Raw genomic sequence first — 21,694 nt, 5'->3', positions numbered from 1 at the left:
GTTCCCCTATTGGCTGAGATTAAAGAGGAGCACCCATGAGATTATGGTTTGTATACAGTAGTAATCACTTTTTCTAATGTCCATTCACATTTGCTCATGCATGGCAAATATCTATAATCCTTGCAACAGAAGACTGGCAGCAGCAATTTAATAAATATCCCCTTACTTTGCATAGTACATCACAACAACTTTTGGAGGTAGCAACTCCATTTGCATGGGTGACTCAGCTGAGTCTGGATAATGTTGAATATGTTTCTATACACACAAATTTCTTCAACAAATATTGGCATATCTAATTTCTCAGTGGGAAAAACATGATGTTGAAATATTACATCGCCTATAATAATCTGTTATAAAACCTGTGGTCTTAAATCTGTTGCCTGTTTCTTCATAAATTGGGGTTACAGAGGCATACGCTTCATTGACATCAATTTCTAAGTAACTCAGAATCCGTACAAACCTGCGTAATTATCTCCAGTAGAAGTACCATCATTGACCGTCCTGCCCTATTGGTTCATTGTAATTGTTATCTCTGGTTATGTGTTAGGTTATGACTGACCATAATGCCTGTATAACACAGATGGAATGCTTGTCCCATCAGCAGTATCTGGTGTGAATATGAGCCCTCTTCCATTATTCTTACTAGGATCCAGACTCAGCTGGGAATAGGAACTTCCATGCAGTAACTTGTTTTTAACCTTCTCTTTTGGAGACTAATCTTCCGCCTTTTCTCCTTTCTCTAACAACTCATCCAATTATTTTGCCTATACATTTGTATTATGTAAAAGCAAATTATAATATGGGGAGAAGCACTGTCCTTAGATTTGTTCCCTTATCACCACTGAAGAAATCAAGTGATTATAATCTTTGTTACTATGGTGGCAGCTTGCTTTTGTCTGCCTAGATGCTTAATATATTGTCTGAGATGTATTCTAAATGGCAGAATGGTAAGTGTTCTGTAGTCGGAAACAGGTCTAGCTTTTGTAGCGGGTTTGCTATTGCACAGCGTAGTCTTCTGCAAAGAGGATTGATTGTCTGAGCCCCACTTACATGTATCCTCCTGTATTTTTATTCTGCTTTCCATAACTAAGCTTAAGGCAATGTACGTGGGAATTGCCATGCAGTCTCCCATGCAGGCACAGACCAGACACAAACCTGATTTGTTCCAGCAGTTTCTTAGTTCACAAGAAACTTGGGTTTCATATTGCCATCAACTCAGAGACAATTTTTAAAAAATTAATTGGTGGTGTAGTTTTTCTAAACTGCTTGAATCATTTTTGAATTATGGGCAGTATATAAATGGATTGAAATAAATAAATGTGGTTTTTTTAATGTCAGGAGCCATTTTTAGAAATTGTCGCGATCAACTTTCCCCAGCCTGGTGTCCTCCAGATGGCTAGGACTACAATTCCCATCCTTCCCAGTTAGCATGTGCAGTGGTCAGAGAGTCCTACTCCAAAACATCAGGGGGGGCACAGTTGGGTAAGGATGGCCCATATTGCTTGTTGAACCTATCTACCATATATCTTATGGAGGGACATGGTACCAAGCAGATCAGTCTGCCTTTTGTGTTGCTCTTTGCATACAACTAATGCCAGGTTGCTAGATGAATAATCTGGCAGGTTGAAAATGGACATGTCAGTATACACTGTTCTTATGACCACATACCACTGTTATCTGATCATGGGACTTGGATTATTAGCATAATCGGTTCCTGCTCAGTGTGGGCTCTGGTGCGCACCATCCTTTTTCTTATAGAGCTCGTGCAGAAAGGGCAACTTCTGCTGAGATAGGAGTCTCTATTTCCACAGACAATAATGATCCATTATGGTAGCAGAGCTCTGGGTTCATTTATTGACTCCAGCTGGCATTTCTTGGTTCTTTAAGTACACTATTTTGATTGCATCCATTTCCTTAGGACTGATTGCTTGTCCTCGTACTTTGTGACTCCAGGGTGCTGCAATTTTAATACAGTCGGAGTGAAAGGCTTAAGTGGTAAAGCAGCCTGCTGTATTTCTGAAGAATCAATTTAGCACTAGTAGGAAGTTGTGGCATTGGGAAAATCAATTATTTTCCTTGTGAGCTATCTATTTAGAAGGTGAAGTTGAGCAGCTGGGAGGCTGTTTTATACAGTTTGCCTTCATTTCTGCCAAACGGTTTTAATGAAGGATGTGTTGAAGAGGGGAAGGAAAGCCATCCACTGTCCACTGAGGACAGAAAGGATGGGATTGTGCACATGTTATTGATGCTCTGTTGTTTGGGATGGGGGGATGCAAAATGCACTTGTACATGTGCCAATAAATGTAGGTGAGAGTACAGACTTTATGGCTTCAAACTATTCACACTCCTTTGACGGCTTTTGGAGCTCCTTTTCCCTTGTCCTGCTTCTATAGACATCAATCTGTACTTTCTTTGGCAGTCAAAGTTATCACTTTGTTACCGAGGCAGAGTATCAAGTGTGCCCCCCCCAAAAAAAACCCCAGAATAAGTCAAGGTACCTAGTACTCAAGGATGGTTAAGTCACCGGCACCCTCCCTCCCTGTTTTTATGTACATATGCCCCAACACACTGCACATTCTGTGAGCACAAGCCATGCTCATTATTTGGGGGTTGTGATTTATTCTACTTCTGCAAACCTTGGGTTCCTTTGAACATGATGATTCATTTCTCTTGTTTCTCAGCTCCAATTTGGCTACACAGGTGCCATAATTCAGCAGCATCAGACTTCACTAAAGATACAGGTATATTGCATCACATATATAGATATTTAGAAGCTCCTGCCTTTGATACTAGAAAAGGTCTGCCTTTGATACTAGAAAAGGCAGCAGAATAATGCTGTTTATCTAAAGCATGCTCCTTTAGATGCCAGGATTTTTAGTGAATTCTTCTTAAGTTAATTTTTGAAATCCAAAAGAAGAAGATGTAAACTTCACCACCTAAGTGAAAGCTGGGAAAGCTACGGTCTATATTAATATTCGTGTTATATTCTGTGCCGTACCATTTTATGCATGTTTACTCATGGTCAAAGTATTTGTATTTATACAATGTGTATACCACAGAGCTGCATTGGGGAGGGAAGGCTTAATATAAGTGCAAAGTTTCCATTGGCAATTATGGAGCAAGTTTCATTGATAACAGTAGGACTTAAGGACAAACAGCATGTTACATGTAATGTGTACCATACAGCTCCATCTCCATCTTGTATTTACTTAAGTACAGGTGCGCAGGGAGATAGTTAGCAGGACTACAGTGTGTGGGAAGAGGAGGTTTTATCCTTTCTCTCCTGTGCCACAACCCCTTGTAAATTTTCTCATCATGCAGTTATAAGGGTTAGTAGATAAGTTTCCATTTGTCCCAACCCCAGTTGGCTTGCTTCCGTTCTGTGTTTTGTTCAGGTTAGTCAGGAACCTTAAAGGAAGCGCAAGTTCTCCATTGGAACCATATTGAGGGTTCTAAAGAACCCAGATGGCTTTTGGTTACTGCAAAAGCACGTCTACCTCTTGGTTCCCCACCCCAATTACTGTTCCCCCTTGATGAACCATAGTCTGCCTTTCAATACTTGCAGGCTCTGAGTGGGGCACTTAACCCTGGCGTGCAGTTGAAACCTTCAGTTCTGACCTCACTCAAGAAGCCCCCTCAATCTTCTTGGACCAGAGAATAATTAGGTTTTTATCTTTTCATTTCCAAGATTTTGCTCTCTTTCCTGTCTTCATGTAGCCCAAACCCCTGTATTTGCACTCAGGCTTCCCATGGCACATCTCGTTCTCCACAGTAGCCTTCAAATCCCTGGTGTCACTGCTCACAACTTGAAATTAGACTTGAGGGCTGTAGGTCACCCACCCCTGAGTTAAGTGTTGCGTTTAGCCTGAGGAGACCCAAGTGTCTATCCTCACTTGGCCATGAAGATCAGGTCACTTGCAGCCAGTTTAGGCAATTTCACAAGTGTGTTATGCAGAATGATAAAAATGGGCAATCACATATACATGCTGCCTTGACCTGCATGAAAGATAGATAAGGTTAAAATGTAATTAAGTGTGCATAGGATTGCATCGCTAGGATCATTTTTTGTAATGCCCAGTCCTCAAAATGATAAGTGCCAGAGTCCGCAGTAGTGCTCATGGGCACCATGCTTCCCTCAGAAACCCTTCTTGGTGCTTGCCAGCACCCTCTCCCGCTCCCCTTTTTTTAAATGGATCTTTTTAAAAGGATTTTATTTGTTGGGGGTATTTGGGGTGAGGTTCTAAGAAGTATTGTCACTCATTCCGTGAAATGGGTATTTTGTAGTGCTCTTAGCAGTTTTTATTTGATTTTCAAATGTGTCCCCAGGCCCTAAAAGAATGATGACCGCTGACTTAGTGCAATACCATGATAGAATTATTTTCTCTCTTATATATCAAAGCTCCTTTGTTTTGACACCAGTACCTCTACCCTGGCGACTGTTCCAGCCTATTGAACACAGTGTTCCTTGTCCCTGTATGCACCCCTCCCTTCTGTTCCTACAGAAAAGAATGCTTTTAAAAATTACGGTAGAATCCATGTAATTGTCCCTCTTAATGACATAATGTGTGCTTAACTGGGATCCGTGCCAGGCTACAGATTTAGTACTTGGCAATTGAATTCCATAGTCTAAACAAAGGGTCAGAGACAGCCTCAGGTTGATGAGTGTACATTGCCCAGTACTTCTGAGAACAAGATACTGTGTTTACAAGATTTATTTTGGATCATGATTACAGGCAGTATATAAACACAGCAACAAATTCTACTGCAATATGTAGGATGTATCAAGACAGTGATGAACATAAATGCATGAAATTGGAAGAACATTTTGTGAATCTCATTTTCCAACAAGATAAAAGCCTGATTTTAGGAAATTTACCTTACAACAATCATGTTTTGCAATCTGAATGTCAGTATTTGAATTACAGGGGAAAGGGAATTCCAGGCAAACTAGTTTTACTGAGCACCTCCATGGAATGCTACACCGAGTCATGGTTTTGATTAAAATTTGTGAAGGTCAGAATCAGATTTAATTAAGGATCGAAACCATCATCCAAGACTGCTCCATTTGACTTAATGTGTTTATTGATACAGCCATATGTTTTTCTCTGTTTAGGAAATCCTCAACTGCATCACATGTTTGCCGCATAGAAAGAGTTGCAGGGCATGAGGGCAACATAATAATTTTCTCAGACATATGGTTTAATGAGTGCCTTGTATTTATTTCATCCAATTATACATGGTTGCCATTGTTTACCTGTCATTTGTATGACAATCTTTTGTTTCTGAACCTCTTTTAACTCTATTTCTAAAAGTGAGGGCTAAACACTTCTTTTTAAGCACAGTACATCAGACAACTGTGATTATCAGGTTTATAACAAGTAGCCATGGGCTGGACAGAAATGTCATGCGTGTGTCTTAAATGTAGTGCAAATTCTGTCGGAACTGTTGATTTGAAAATAAATTTTACCAAATGATCAGGAAGGGCAATCACCAGAACATGAAATTCCTGCTTCAAACATAGATAAAGGAGCACTCTTGAAATGGGAACCTGGTGGGAGCAAATCATTTTAAATTCATTATGCCATTGAAAAGACTGCTTCTCTTCTATAAAGATGAACACAGCTGGGAAACTGGCTTGCTCAGTAGTAGTAAGAAGACAACTAACCAATTGTATGGGTGAATGAAACTTTAGTTTGCTGCTTATTAAAGCACCAAAATCCATTCTTTCACAGGACACCATTCCAATCTAAGTCTCATGTTAATCATTTCAATCAATCATTGGAGCGTAATTGCATTTTTTTCAAGCCCTGTTTTAAACAGATATATAGTGTTGGTTCAGTTGGTAGAGCATGAAACTCTTAATCTCAGCATTGTGAGTTCAAGCCCCACTTTGGGCAAAAGATGCCTGCCTTGCAGGGGGTTGGACTAGATGACCCTCATGGTCCCTTCCAGCTCTATGATTCTGTGATACTTCTATGACATATTTAACACCATCTATATATTATAATAGGGACATGGGTAGTGCTGTTGGTTAAACCACAGAGCCTAGGGCTTGCCGATCAGAAGGTCGGCGGTTCGAATCCCCACGACGGGGTGAGCTCCCGTTGCTCGGTCCCTGCTCCTGCCCACCTAGCAGTTCGAAAGTACAGTACATCAAAGTGCAAGTAGATAAACAGGTACCACTCCGGTGGGAAGGTAAACGGTGTTTCCGTGCGCTGCTCTGGTTCACCAGAAGTGGCTTAGTCATGCTGGCCACATGACCCGGAAGCTGTACGCCGGCTCCCTCAGCCAATAAAGCAAGATGAGCGCTGCAACCCCAGAGTCGGTCACGACTGGACCTAATGGTCAGGGGTCCCTTTACCTTTTCATATTATAATATGTCAATTTCTGGTATTGGTGCGCTTGCTCAGAATATGGACCAAGCAATTATATGGGCAATATGTGACTGATAGCCTAACTTTTAAAATTTCAAAAATCATATTATTGAAAGTGACTATCATATGCTGCCAATATTTATGGAGGTTCAGTGGGGAACCATTTTTTCTTTGTCACTGCACCCAACTTTCCTGATAGCTGGGAAGACAGTTTTGAGTACAAAAAAAGTATGAAGAGTTAAAACACAACTGCTCTGAACAAATTGAACGTCCTTGCAACTGCATTTCAATTTTAAAAAGAAAGAGAGCCTCTACTGTATCTCCATAATGTGAATTTTGACCCTAAATCTAGCAGATGAAACAAGATAGAATCTTGCTCATCTTTTACATTCTATCCAACTTCTTTTCAGAGATTTTTTTTATTCTGCCCTATTTTTAGACAGCCACAAAAGAGACTGCCTCCAGTCTATTCCAGCTGCTGCTTTGAAAAGTGCATTTAGAACCAAATTTAATGGCATGAGAAGGAACCAAACAGGTTTATTGCTTAACTCAACAAAAGGAAAAGCATCTGTGTCCTGTTAAAGCAACAATGTAGTGACTGGCTGCCCTGAATAGATCACCAGATTCATCCTCTTGTGTTTGGGTTTGTGTCCAATTCTGCTTATACACAGGGACCCTGCTCATGCTTGAATGCAGTTCTGAACCACAAGTTTCCACCTTTGTATTCAGAGGGGGCCCATTTTCTACCAGAAAGCTTGTCCTCATTTGGTGACTCACTGAGCATCAAACTACAGGCATATTAAGTGCAAATTGCATGGGGGGGTTAACGATGTGATCAGAGCAAGGATAGAGGGGGAATTTAACCCTTTTCTCCTCTTCTACCATCCATTTGGGGATTTTCCCATAAAGCAAATACCAGCTTCAGAAGAGGGATTTTTCCCAGGACCACAGCAGGTGAGGAAAGCATTAAACCCACCCACCCTCATCTGCTCTGATCCTGTTAATTACCACCCTTCTCCAGCTGAGATGATTTGCATTTTTAAAAACCTAGCATCTGATGCATTTCTGTGTAGTTTGGACCTCACACTGAGAACCAAACATATAATTGGGGGTGAGGCCTTGAGGGGCATTGTGGAGGCTTGGCTCCCACAGGAATATCCCAGGCCTCCTCTCTGAATATTCAGCTTTACTTTTCCAAAAGGTTTCTAGCCCCTGCTATCAGGGGATATGTGCAGGTAGTAAGTAGCCTCAGTGAGAAATACATCTGTCCCTGCTTGTTCTACAGCCAGCAAGGCATGGTGATACATAGTAAGTACAATTTAATTTTTAAACTTTATTAAATGTTATTAAGATTATTTCCTGTGTCAAATAAGCGGAGAACATAGTGGGATATTAGTGTTTAGTGGTTTGTTGAGTCCTTCATATACACTCCTATGCTCCCCAAACAACTGCAATATAGTTGACCACGTGAAGCAGAGATGGGGGAAAGTCCTGCTCAATTTGCATTTTAATATTTTTTTATTATTTTCACTCCTGAAACTATACACTGTCTGAAACACAGCACTGCTGTGAATTTTGCAAGGTAGTTATTCAATTTTAAAAGTGCACAAAAATCCATGGGGGGGAAGAAAGTGTGTGTAAAAATGCCTATATTAGTCAAAGAAACATACACAAATGTATTGCATTAAGGAAAGTTGTTTGCAAGAATGCAATTTTGAGGTAAAATTATAGACAAAAAAATGTATGTGTGCATTAAGAAAATTGTGCACTAGAATGCTGATCTTTAAAAAAAACACCAAGCTGATGCAGAAATATGACAAACTGAGTTTAAGATTGGAAACGGCTGAACCTGAGAAAAGTCTGTACTAAGAGTAGCAGCAAACAAAGTTCTACTCAAAGTAGACCCATTGAAACTAATGAACTAATGCTGCTAGTCCCACCCACCATGTGATTGCAATCCTAGCCTCAGCCACACATGCAATGGAGTGTCTGAAAGAGGTGCTTACATGCTTAAAGCAGCTACAGCCCCTTTTTGATACCCCACCGAATGCATGGCAGTGTAATCATCAGCTGGGCCAGTGCTTATGGTGTTTCTTTCCCTTCCGCAAGTTAGGCATATGTGGGAGTGTGTAGTGCATCTGAAATTCCCAGAGAAGAACCAGGGAATTATTCCAGACAGAGTGTGACCTTACAAACACCTCTATATTTGGAAACAGATGGCGGAGTATTGCCATTCTGATGCCCATTGAAGTGATTGACTGAGACTTCCCTCACCCCCTGAGAGGTGAAAGTCTAATCAAAGACAGTCTCCACACTTGGCGGTATTTGTTTCCTCTTTCAACTTCAGCTGAAATTCTATCTGCTGTTTACCACACTCTAAGAACAGGAATGGTCTAGTCCAAGTTACAGGACTCTGTTTTTACCACCTCTGCTGGCCTGGACACTTGGCTTATTTACCTTGGAAAAATACGACTATTAACAAATTGTAATAGATTAAGCAACAAACAAACAAACAATAAGTTAATTGGGGAGAAACATCTGAGTGCTTATTTAATGAGTGGGATGGGGCTGAGGGGTCCGCAGTGAAATGGAGACTTCAAAGTAATTTGGCAGTTTTCTTATTTTTAACTTTTGCCTCACTGAGTTCACCAGTAGTGATTTTTTTAAAAAAGCTTTTCTCTCTGTTTTAAGTATGTTTAAGCCTGAACCCAGTAACACAAGCAACTATCCATGGTATCTCTCTATCCCTTCCTGATAAATGATCTGAAATTGTATGTCCCATGCCCAGTTGGCTGTCTTCTCATTCAGAGGTTAACCAGGGTCATAGGGATGACCTAAGCAGTTTGTGCTGTGCAGGGGCTATTTCTCTTAACAGTGATTTGTTTAAAGGGTGTGAGTGCACTCATGCCTATGCTTCTCTTTCTCTCTGGCATTTTGCCTTTCAGTGCCATTCAGTAAACAATGATCTAGCAGTATGTACTCACCAGTGGCCACAATACCTATATTTTGTGTACAGTGTGTTTTGGGTGGATTCAGTTTGTAGCAAATATCACTTGCTTTTCTTTCTTTCTTTCTTTCTGTTTGTTAGATTGGCATGAGGGTTTGACAGAGTATGAAATGCTAGGTGACAGTATAAAATATTATAGTCTTGTATCATGTAGACATGAGCTTTTGCATCTGTAAACACATACTTTGAAGTTAGAATAATTGTTGCTGCTGCATTGCAACTCAAGCTGGCTGGCACTGAGAGAGTCCAACAACATATGCAAAGCCACAGGTTCCTCACCTCTGTGTCACGTGGTAGAGTCGCATTTAACACAGTGGGTTTTATTTCCAAGTTAGAGTGCATTGGATTGTATACTCTGATTCTTGAAAAACCTTTCCCCTAAAATGCAATTAAGAGCTGGTTCAGTGCATAGCTGAATCCTCTAGTCTTGGAGGATTAATATTAAACAAAATTGTATGTTACTGCTTTGGGTAGAATAGCAGCACATTATTCTTTCCATTTGGTACTTGAAAATTCTGCCACAGTCGCACCTTGCTGCCTAATTAGACCAATGCACAATCTGGTACTTATAAAATGTAGTCAGTGCATGGCAATGTGAAAGTAACCAATTTTATATGCACAATAACATTTACAGTCCATCTTTACACATGCTTGCTTATTAGGCCTGTTGATTTAAATAGGGCTCTTTTCTAAGCACATATGCTTAAATTCCAAGTACATTGCATCTTTAAAGTGTACGATGTATCCCCAGAGGCTCATATTGCCGGCTTTGACAGGTAATGTGACTAATAACTGCGTAATCTTCTCTGCCTACTCATCGTCAGCCGCATTCAAGTGTGTAACATTAAATTCAAAGATGCTGTTATTAGCATTACAAGGGATGTGAGTATGTCAATGTCTATAAATGAAAGGCAGTCATCTAAGACAGCTGCATCTAAAAATGAGAATCCTTGCAAGCTTTAAAAAAAAAAAATCCAGTTGTGTTCTTTGGGACACTGGGGCTGGGCAACATCTAAATGAACTTGTAAATATAGGTTGTTTGCCTGGATCTGCCCCAATATCCCATATTCAGAGATTATACCTGTTGTTTTAAAATCTCTGACATTGAGGCAGTGTGCAGCAGCAGCACTAAAACTTCCTGCTCTGCAACCTGCATTTGTTGGTCCTTCTCTCTCAACTGCAGTAGGAAGCAGGAATCTTGCTGTATCTCTCAGTGCAAACCAGCAGTGTCAGAAACCATGAACAAGTGGTCAGCCATGCAAATTTGGGAGAATTTGCTGTGGTGTACTATTTTCTTGCTACCCCAAAGCACTTAGGACTGCTTCATACCTTATAGCAACTTTGGAACACGCATCCCCCCTTTTCACTTGCTGCTCAACCTACTTTTTTATTACAAAGAAAAAAAAATCTCTGATATTCACATGTCTTAAAATACATGGTAGACTCGTCTGTCTTTAGTTTATAGTAGATCTCAAGGGATTATATTTTCCATCTGTTTTCAGACACACAATTGTTCTTTAAACGTGACAGAAGAAATGGTGCAGTTGGAAATGCAGGAGGTTGTTTTTGTGTGAAGCAAACCTTAAAACCAGTGCTGTTTTTCTAGAAAAAGAGGTGCCGGAACTCACCCTGAATGCATCCCTTGTCTCTTACAATGGCAATAGCGCCCACCTGAGTAGTGCCAGAACTGAATTTTGGCGAGTTCCAGCTGAAAAAAAGACCTGCTGAACACCAGATAGTTTCTGGAATTAAGGCCTCAGATCCTACCATCAGAACACTAGCTGTGCCAATATTAATTATTATAGGGCCACAGTCATGGGTCTGTATTAAGGGCGAGTCAGCTGAATTTCACTGTTAGAAAATGGCTAAATGGATTGATTTGAAACTTGGCAGAATATAGGATGTGTATAGGAATATAGGAATATAGTGGCTTATTTGGAATGAGTTAACTGTGTGATGAGAAAAGAGGCGGTTTTAGGGTTGGGCGACACAACAGTGCTGTAGAACAGAGCATGAGAGGTGGGGCGTGTGCCAAATTTTAACGTTGCACAGGTCACTACTGCAATTTGGGAGCCCAAATTTCGCCGCTGATGTGAGACTTCAGGAAGCTGCATTTTCTTTCCATAGACTTTGCTGGGGTGGTATATGGGGATGATTGTACAATATCTTTTGGGGAAATTATTGTGTTAGGTTAAGGGAAACGTCTAGTATGTGTCACGAGCTATGTAACATGTTTGTAGTTTGACCACAAAAATGCCTTTTAAATCAAATGTCAGCCAATGGGATTTCATAAGGTTGTTCCCTGCACATGCTCAGTACAAACATGTTGAAAGAGGAAGATGATTAAAGGGGAAAGGGGAAAGGGGTGGAATGGAGTGGTGAGAGAGAGTAAGGAAGGGCAGAGAGAGTTGGTTGGAAAATCACAATTAGAGTCTGGATGTGTAAAGGAGAGTAGAGGGGTGGAGATGAGAGAGGCATTGGGTACTCACAAACGAGGCCTAAATCTGGAAGTTAGGTGTGAAATTAGGCAGAAAGGCAAAATCACAGGACTTGGGTAGAAAAAGCCTGAGAGGCAAGAAAAGGGAGAGGAAACTTCTCTGATGTGCACAGTGACTGTATTTCTGTTTGATAGCTTTTAAAGGTGCAAGAGAGCTTTCAGGAAAAAAGGAAAGGCAATTCATGGGACTTTAACTGCTGGATTTCCTCTTTTTCCTATTGCAACCTTTAAGGCTAGGCCTACCAATTGAACTTTTTAAAAAGCCCAGCCTGCCCTTCTCTTGTACAGCCATACAATGTGCAACTGGGGTAATTACAGGGCATGGGAACCAATATGACCCCTTGCAAATGTTAACTGGTTGTTATAGGCAGAGAAGCAGCTGCAGCCAATCATTTTTTTTAAAAAAAAGTTTAATGCAAGTTTGTTAAAGGGGGGGAAAAACCCAACAGCAACCATCAGTTTACATTAAGAATACAATAAGCACCCACACATCCATCTTAGTTTATACATGTAGATTGCTATATATGCCATCCAAATGTCCAAACTAGTATCCAAGCGAAGTCAGTGCTTATAAAAAGTATGTTCAAATGTCTCATAGACATTAAAGGCTTCAGACCATTCATAAAAGATAGATGGTATATATCCTTCGAGGCTTGAAGTATAACTCTCTCAGCAACTATCAGAATTTGTAAAACCCATTTTTGTTGTCATGAATCCCTATGCTGCAGGAATATAATTTAAAAAGCACACAAACATCCACAAGTATCAAGGATTTCACCAATACAAAGTTTTGTCCCTGCCGGGGGGAAAGCAGAATATAAAAATAAGCTTAACAACAACAATAATAATCTTATTTCGCTTAGTATATCAGCCATTTAACAAGCATACAACGTTACATTTGAATTCCTGCCCTTTTAAATGGTGTAGTGTTTCTTATTAATGAGGATATTTATTTATTGCATGCATGCATGTGACGCATTTCAGCCAAAAAATCTCCCAGGGTGCTTACATGCAATCAGGTGAAATGATAGTCCTTGCCTGCAGGTGTACAGTAACCCCACCCCCCAAAAACCCTTCACCTTACATTTAAAGCACATGACGTCCCCCAAATAATCTTGGGAACTGTAGTTTGAGTGAACAGTGAATTGTAGCCATGTCCATGGTAAACTATAGTTCTCAAGATTATTTGGGGGAAGTCACGTACTTTAAATGTATGGTGTGGATGTGGGGGATAATACTAAATACCATATCAGTATTACCTTTAAAAGGCATCTGTGGCCCATAAGAGCTGTAATTTGCCTGCATCTTGGAATGCCTTTAACAAAATATCTTAAATGACAAGGTCCCAGTGATTTTGATAGGACCTATCTTCAACTACTTTAGTCTGTGCCCGTTGCCTGTTGCTTAAAACCACTGACCACCTTGTTTTCTAGTTTTAAACAGTGCTAGGATTTAGTGCTAGCTATATTCCCAGAAAGCTGTTGAATATTTGTATCGGAGCTTGAATTGTTTATTTATAGGCATGACCTTACAACCACCTTAAACAGTTTCTGACATGTGTGTCCTAGAATACTTGTGGCAAGAAGCTAACCTTCTCTTATAATGCCACTTGACATTTCAGAGCCACATTTTTATATACCAGAGGTATAAACTTTTAGAATAGGAAGTAAGAATTCACACACCGGTGTCTCTACCAACATGCACTTAACAGCAAATTATTTGACTGAACATAATTCATTCTTTACCTTTTTTAAAGGGCAAACATATTCTGGGTAGGATAAGCAGTTGGTCAGATTTGCACTCTTTGTATTTATTTGTGACGTGACTAACAAGGCAATGGCTTGTATCCACATTTGCACTAAGTCAATCATTCAGTGGAACTCCCCCCTCCTGCCCCTGTGTGCCCCTAAAATATATGGGGCATGGGGGTTTCCTTCAACCCTTTGGAGCAGATTTGGGGTGGGCACAGAACATGTACAGGGAGAAGAAGAGGCAGGGGAACTCCATTGCCTAACCCTGTAGAGGTGTCTTGGCGAGGCTTACTAGAAGTAGGGAACAGTTTTTGCCAGGCTCTCCATTGCATTTTCTTCACCTCATCTTGCAATCCTTCACTCTGATGCCTTTTTTTGGCCTGCTGATATGCACCAATAAAGTGTCTTCGAATCATCTTAACAAATATAATCATTGGGGGGAACTACTCTACATTAGCATGGGACGCGGTTGGCGCTGTGGTCTAAACCACTGAGCCTAGGGCTTGCCGATCAGAAGGTCAGCGGTTCGAATCCCCGCGATGGGGTGAGCTCCCGTTGCTCGGTCCCAGCTCCTGCCAACCTAGCAGTTCGAAAGCACGTCAAAGTGCAAGCAGATAAATAGGTACCGCTCCAGTGGGAAGGTAAACAGCGTTTCTATGCGGTGCTCTGGTTCACCAGAAGCGGCTTAGTCATGCTGGCCACATGACCCGGAAACTGTACGCCGGCTCCCTCAGCCAATAAAGCAAGATGAGCACCGCACCCCCAGAGTCATCCGTGACTGGACCTAATGGTCAGGGTCCCTTTACCTTTACTCTACAGTTCAGTTTATGTGTTAACTGGTGTAGGAAGGTTGCCCCTGTCCTTTGTTCTTTTTTTTATAAAGATCAGCAAGGCAATGTTAGCCCAGAAATATTCTGTTTGTGTACAGCAAGCGATTTTCTGAAGGGATTAAATACATCTCCCTACCATTATTAAGGCTTTTTTTCCTCCACAAGAGAGAAACTGCTGGCAAATACTTTCTGATAGCCCTAGCTAGTTGCAAATAATATTGAGGATTTGAGGGGCAAGCTTACATGACAAAACACAAACATATTCAATCGTGGCCGGGGTGACATCACTTAGTGCAGACAACATAATAACATCTGTTCTGCTTGCTCTCTTCACTGCACTATATTTTTTTTATGGTAGTGACGCTGTTTTATCCTTAAATAATTTGGTGGTGTTGTTTTTTAAATTGTTTTTTCTTTACCTTTGTCTACCCACCACCCTGGTATGTCTGAAGATGAAAAAGGTGTTTGAGAAGCTTTTTAACTAATTAAGTAAACCTTGTAGCAAAACTAAAACTTGCATTTTTATTGAATATAAATATCACTATGGCTTACACACAGAGCCCCCCGGTGCCCATTCCCAGTTTCCAGTGGAAGTAACTAGCCGTAGTTTATTCATTGTACGGTTGCATGCATCACCCCCTTCTCTTCATCCTATGGTTTATGAAATCCTCTACATGCCTACAGTATCTCCTTTCACCCAGTGAGTCAGGATCTCACTGGGTTACCTTGGGCAAGTCACTATCTCGCAATCTCTGGACAGAATACAGATGTGACCAACCAATATATAATAAATGCGCAATGAGCGGGGGGGGTGGGGTTCTGAGGCTATAAATAGAGCGAAATACAGCCCAGTGTGATAAATTAACCTCATCAGGTTATGAGTGATAGCATTAAATAAAATGGCATACTCTCATCAGTGTGGGGCATTAATTTACATACAGTAGCCACAGGGATCTCAGGTGCAAAGTGCTGCAAAAGTGTGTTTAAATTCTGGGAGGAGGTGAAATGTACCTCTAGGAGCGAACAGAGAAGAGTGGGAATACTGGGTGAAGGGTAGGGATTCTGCTCACCACACCATTCCTTGTTGTTGTTTTTCAGAACCTTCACAATTCACTTTGCCCCATGAAAACTCGCATGTATGTTAGAGGAGGCTGGAGAAGGTTTGACCTCCTTTTATTGCACTATAGTGCAAGAGTGTCCCTAACAACAGCAATAGCTGTCATCTGTAAGAACACATAACAATTCCCCCCACACATAACAATTCCCCCCTCATCCCTACTTAGAGACAGCTTAAAGTTCTTGAGAATGAATATAACAGTCTCTGAAAAAATGAACAGTCTGTTGTATCCCAACAAGTAAACAGTGCCTTAAAGACATTCATAAGGGGAGCTGTTTTAAGCTTGCTGGTTGTTACCATGCCAACTGGTTTTACCATGCCAACTGGTTGTACACCTGAAACCACTGCATGTGGTTTACGTTGCTGTAATTACACAATGGCCGTTCTGAATTGAAAAGAAGCACCTTCATTTTTAGCCAAAACATGGCCTTTAACAATTTTTTGACATCTGTTAACAGTGGAAAAGGTGGAAACAGCCCAGCTTTAAGCTGCTGATCACAAAAGTCGTGTGTGCATTTGTGATGTGCAGGACAAACCCTCCTTTTCAAAGAGATGAGCTCCAGATGCTATTGGGCTCTGGCTCGTGATGTGTAAAAAGCATGACAAAATTAATCAAGAAAGAAGGAAGACCCTGCAGGGGAAAGAAGAGCAGCTGAGACCCCCCCCCCGAAAAGCCAAATAATGCAGAGAACTAGTGAGACATCCTTGTTCTTTTTATCTCCTTCCATGGCTACTTGGGCAGCTTCCCTTCCCTTCCCTTTCTTTCTCTTTCATTACATTTTATATCCCACCTTTCTTCTGCTTTGGTTGAAACTTGAAAAAAAAAAATTCTAGTAAAAATAGCTAATTCAAGTAAACATGTTTAGGATTGATTTGACCAGCAGTGCACTTATATTAATAGAATCGCAGAATTGTAGAATGATTCCCAAGAGTCATCTAGTCCAACCTCCTGCAATGCAGGAATCTCTGCTAAAGCATCCATGACAGATGGCCATCCAACTTCTGCTTCAAAACCTCAAAGGAAGGAGAGTCCGCTGCCTCTCGTAGGAGTCTGTCCCACTGTCAAACAGCTCTTACTGTCAGAAAGTTCTTCCAGATGTTTAGTTGGAATCTCCTTTCTTGGATTGAATGGGGGAGGCAGGAGAAAGAGCATGCTGATGTCCCACTTTCCTGCCCCCCAAAACTATATGGTATGGAGTAGGTCCCACTGAATTCTATGGGGCTTGTGGAAATATGTATTGTATAAGATTGCATTATAACATTATTTGTGAACTGTGCTCAAAATGCGTATGGCTGCTGTTGCTGCTTCTACTGAACTATCCCTGCCATCAGCCTTGATGAGCTACTGTGTCTTCTTTGTCCAACATTTGTATTTCTTTGAAACTGCACTTACCAGCACAACATTAAAAAAAAAAGATACACTCCAACTGAAGACTACTTAATAATCTATTAAGCAAAAGCTGGAATGAATGCCTAAAAGCTGCGTCAGTGGATTATATGTCAAACATGAGCACGCTCCGGCTTTCCTTGACTTATCCAGTAATCTGATTAGGCAGCAGTGATTCAGTTTGCTATGAAAATACTGTACTCAGTAAATAGGACAAGTGTTCTTGTCTCATAGAGAGCATTTGTGTGTGGGTGCATTGACAGGGTCTGGCTCACTGATACATTCATCAGTGTTCCAATCTAACTCTTGCATATTATTGTGAGTCTCCTTCGTAATGAATGGTGCTTTGCACAGGTTCTGGAGATACATGGATCATATTGTTATGAATGGCTTTAATGGTCATTGGTTGTTGTCTGGTTGTTGACACAGACACTTTAGGATGAGTAACAAATATTGCAGGATTATTTCTGGCCACTTTCATGTGGTAACTTTATTTATTATTAACCCTGGTGTTTGTCACTAACATACTAGCATTTTACCTACACAGCCACAACGAACCACAATGGTCCCAGCTAACACTATAGGCAATTACAGCACACTGGGAGCAGTAGATCACCCCTAAACCAGGGTATCCATATCTGAGATGACAGGTTGACTTTGCTGCTGTATTTAATACTTCCCCTCTAGAGACTTCGTTTGCATCTTGGATGATGTGCACTCTCTCAAAAGCAAAGTCAAGAGCAAAGCAGTATCTCTTTAAACAATATAATTCAAAGCAACCTGACAGCCATTTCCCCAGCATCCATGGGAATGCCCCAACTTCCACCACTCGTGGAGCATGCCAAAAATGCTTCCACTTTTCATGCATGGAATAAGTTGGTCCATGTATAGCTGGGATAGCTGAGTTGGTACAGCATGGGATGCTTAATCTCAGGGTGGTGGGTTTGAGCCCCGCGTTCAGCAAAAAGATTCCTGCATTGCAGAGGTTAGACTACTAGATGATCGTTGTGGTTCCTTCCAACTCTACAACTGTATGATTCTATGTACAGAGACGGGGAAACACCAACAATGACATCACCTTATTAACTACACACACGCACACTGCATACAACCAGACACAAGGACACCATGGCACCGTCTGCAGCAACAGAAATTAAAAAATTGTCCAGTAGCACCTTAGAGACCAACTAAGTTTGTTCTGGGTATAAGCTTTTGTGTGCATGCATATTTCTTCATATATCTTCAGATATTGGTTTCTAAGGTGCTACTGGACAATTTTTAATTTTTAATTTATTTATTTCGACTGCGTCAGACCAACATGGCTACCTACCTGAATGCAGCAACAAGTGCCCAGCCTTTGAAATGTCTCAAGGATGCCTGAAGACAGAGATTTAAGGCCCTTAGGCCAATTATGCACAGTCATTGGTTTGACTGACCAACACACAGAGAAGGAAGGAGAGACATACAACAGAATTGCCAGACAGTTCTCTTGGACACAAGTTCAGGTCCTGTGGAAGCAGAGGAGCAATTCTCTGAAGACAGAAGGTTTTTGTTTTGTTTTTTTGCCATGGAAAATACAGAACCACCTGGGAGAAGCACCATCACAACTGATTTTTTTGGCCACCAAATAGTACAAATATCATTTTCAAATGGTATTCTCTATATAGTAGCTATAAGATGAGTTATTTGTGGACAAAATGAAAGGTTTGTGATAGTAAGGAGAAAATTTGTGTTCTTATGCTATGATTCATGGTGGAATACCTTAGGAAACAATTTAAACAGCCAATATATGCTGGCCGTTATATGTAACATTTTGCATCTAGACCTCACTGAGGTATGTTTACTATGTTTTTATTTCAGTTCTTAATTTTAATATGCAACTGGTTTTTAATTTTATAACACAATTATGATACACTTCAAGCCTTTAGAATTTAACATTCTACAGATAAATATGTCGATTAAGAGATGAATATTAACAATAAGGTGACCTCACCACCCTGTCAGCAGCAGAATTTTACATGCCGATTCTAAATCCTCTAAAATGCAAATCCTAGTCTAAAGTAAATATCAGTTATTTGCAGTGCTATTTGGTTGTGATTATTTGAGTTGCAAGCTGGTCCTGGAGGTGTCATTTTAGTATTGCGTAGATAAGAGACCTTGCCAGTTGCCACTGCATTTGTTCAGCGAATGTAGTCCTCCATGGGCTGATTTTGCTCCTGTGCGAGATGTAGTTTATGGCTTTTCATTTCTTCATGACATAGTTATGGTTCTCCAGTCAGCCCCAGCTGTATTTCACTTACATCTGGGGATGTGAAAAGTAATATGCCTTCCATGTGAGTCATGTGCCTCAGTTATGTCTTTGCTCTTGCTGTTTTGTTTTCTCAATAACATCTTGTTCCCATCTTCAGATTACTACTTTTACATTTTACTCCTCCCCCCCCCCCACTTCTATTTTTCCTATTATCTACAAGTTCTTTTTCTGAAGAATAGCATATTTCCCATAGCATGTTTTAACAATTATTTCACCTTGTATCATCTCAGGCTAAAAATTATCAATAAAACAATTACCGGTAGTCACTTTACATAATCAGCCATTACACACTCTCTCTCTCTCTCTCTCTCTCTGCTTAACAGACACTCATAAGTTAATAATTTGCAAGGAAATGTGTCGTGTATCTTATTATTTAAAATAATAAAAGCATTATCCACACTCTGTACCTTCTCTTTCCTCCTCCTGTATTTTTTAGTTTTATAAAATAAAGCATATTCAGTGCACCTATGAGCCAAATTTTTCTTTTAAAATAATTTTTATTGGATTTTTGATAATTTTATACATATAAAACATAACCGTTTCAGACATTAAAATACAAGGTTCTTTTGACCCTTCAGACCTCCTTCCCTCCCTCCATGGGTTCCATGTTTAAGTTTAAATTTGCTGCATCTTTTACCATTATCCACCTATTATATAGTCATAATTAATATAACCGATATGCTTTTGTGCCTAATTGAACCATTACGTGTAGTGCTGTATATAAGGAAACCATTACGATTGTAACTAACGCCTTATCTCGGTGGGGAGGGGTGTTATGTACTGAAGTTCTCACCCTGGGCCAGCAGGGGGATACTGTAGATAGTTTTCACTCAGGTCCACGTGAGTTATTTTAGGCGGGAAACCCTGGGTTGTTGTTGCTACAATGTTGACAGCCGGCTGCCTATAAAAGCAGGCCGGCTGAGCTGTTTGCTGTTCAGTTCTGTCCAGCTTACAAATAAAGAGCTGCTCTGGAGAAATCGCTGTGTCGTCTGCTATGTTCGCCCACAACTTAACAATTACCATAAATAATTCCACATTACAAGTGTCATTACATCCCTGCTCTGATATCTCTTTCTCCCACTTTTTAACATTTTTGTTACTTTGCTTTCTGTCATTTGCCGTAGCAAAGCACAGCGATGCACATATCCAGAACTACAATAGATATCTAAATCAACTCCACACTCTGCACCAACAATCTGGGAAAGACAAATTCACACACTTTATATTAAATGCAATATTTATTTATTTAATTTATTTATTCCACCTATATCTCACCTTTCCTCCTGAACAAACCCGAGTATAAGGATCCTGATAATGTGTTGGGTTTTTTTGGCTTTATGGAGAATCTCTAATGACAGTACACCAGAGAATGATTTTCTTTTGTTTGATGGAAAATAATAATTTTTAAAAATACTTCTCTAATTAAGCTGAGTTGTAGTCTTCTTTAGGTTGTAATACTATATCCACTTTCTAGGGAGTGAGTCATACTGAATACATCATTGAATTACATTTGAGTGGACATGCATATGATTGCAGTGCTAATACATTTTAGTTTTCATTTACAGTGGTGCCCCGCAAGACGAAATTAATTCGTTCCGCAATTTTTGTCGTCTAGCGAATTTTTCGTCTTGCGAAGCACGAAATCCCATAGGAATGCATTGAAAATCAATTAATGCGTTCCTATGGTCAAAAAAAGTCCAAACAAAGCCAAATTTGGTACAACAACAGTTTATTAACTGCTCTTTAAAGTCACACATACTGTAAAGAGCAGTTCAAAAATTGAAGGGAAAATAAATTAACTTTATAAACATGACAGAAAAACATTTAAAAATCAACAAAGTGTACAGTACATTTTCTAAGACTCTGGGGGACCACTCGAAGAAGGCTCCTCTTCCACTCTTTGCTTCTTGGTCAAGAACCTGTCCATAGTCTGCTGCTTTATCCGCCTTTTCAGCAGCTCCCTGAAAGACGACATGACCCTCGTATCATAAAAGTTCCCAGCGTCATGTGCCACGTGCTTCTCATGGTGGTGTAGATCTGCAAAAGTCTGCACCTCCTTCCACTTCTGGCAAATGTCCCTCAGTCTTTCGGAGGACAGCCGTTCCTCAGTTGCTTCCTCCTCTTCCAGTGAGGCCTGCTCCTGCGCAGCCTCTGCCTGCAGTTCAACCAGCTCCACGGTGGTCAGCTCGTCGTCGTGCCCCTCCACCAGCTCGCAGACGTCCTCCTCCGTGACCTCCAGGCCCATGGTCCTCCCCAAGGCAACAATGTCCTGCACCACTGTTGACTCTGGTGCATCAGAGTCACTTGGTGCCACACAGTCCGGCCACAGGCTGCGCCAAGCGCAATTCAAATTTCTCTGGCTGATCCCTTTCCAGGCCGTGTTGACCATCTTCAAGCAGGTGACGATGTCGAAGTGGTCC

The sequence above is a fragment of the Podarcis erhardii genome (genome assembly GCF_964252035.2).
Source record: "Podarcis erhardii genome assembly, chromosome: 5".
Taxonomy (NCBI): Eukaryota; Metazoa; Chordata; class Lepidosauria; order Squamata; family Lacertidae; genus Podarcis; species Podarcis erhardii.
This window is presented reverse-complemented; position numbering follows the sequence as displayed.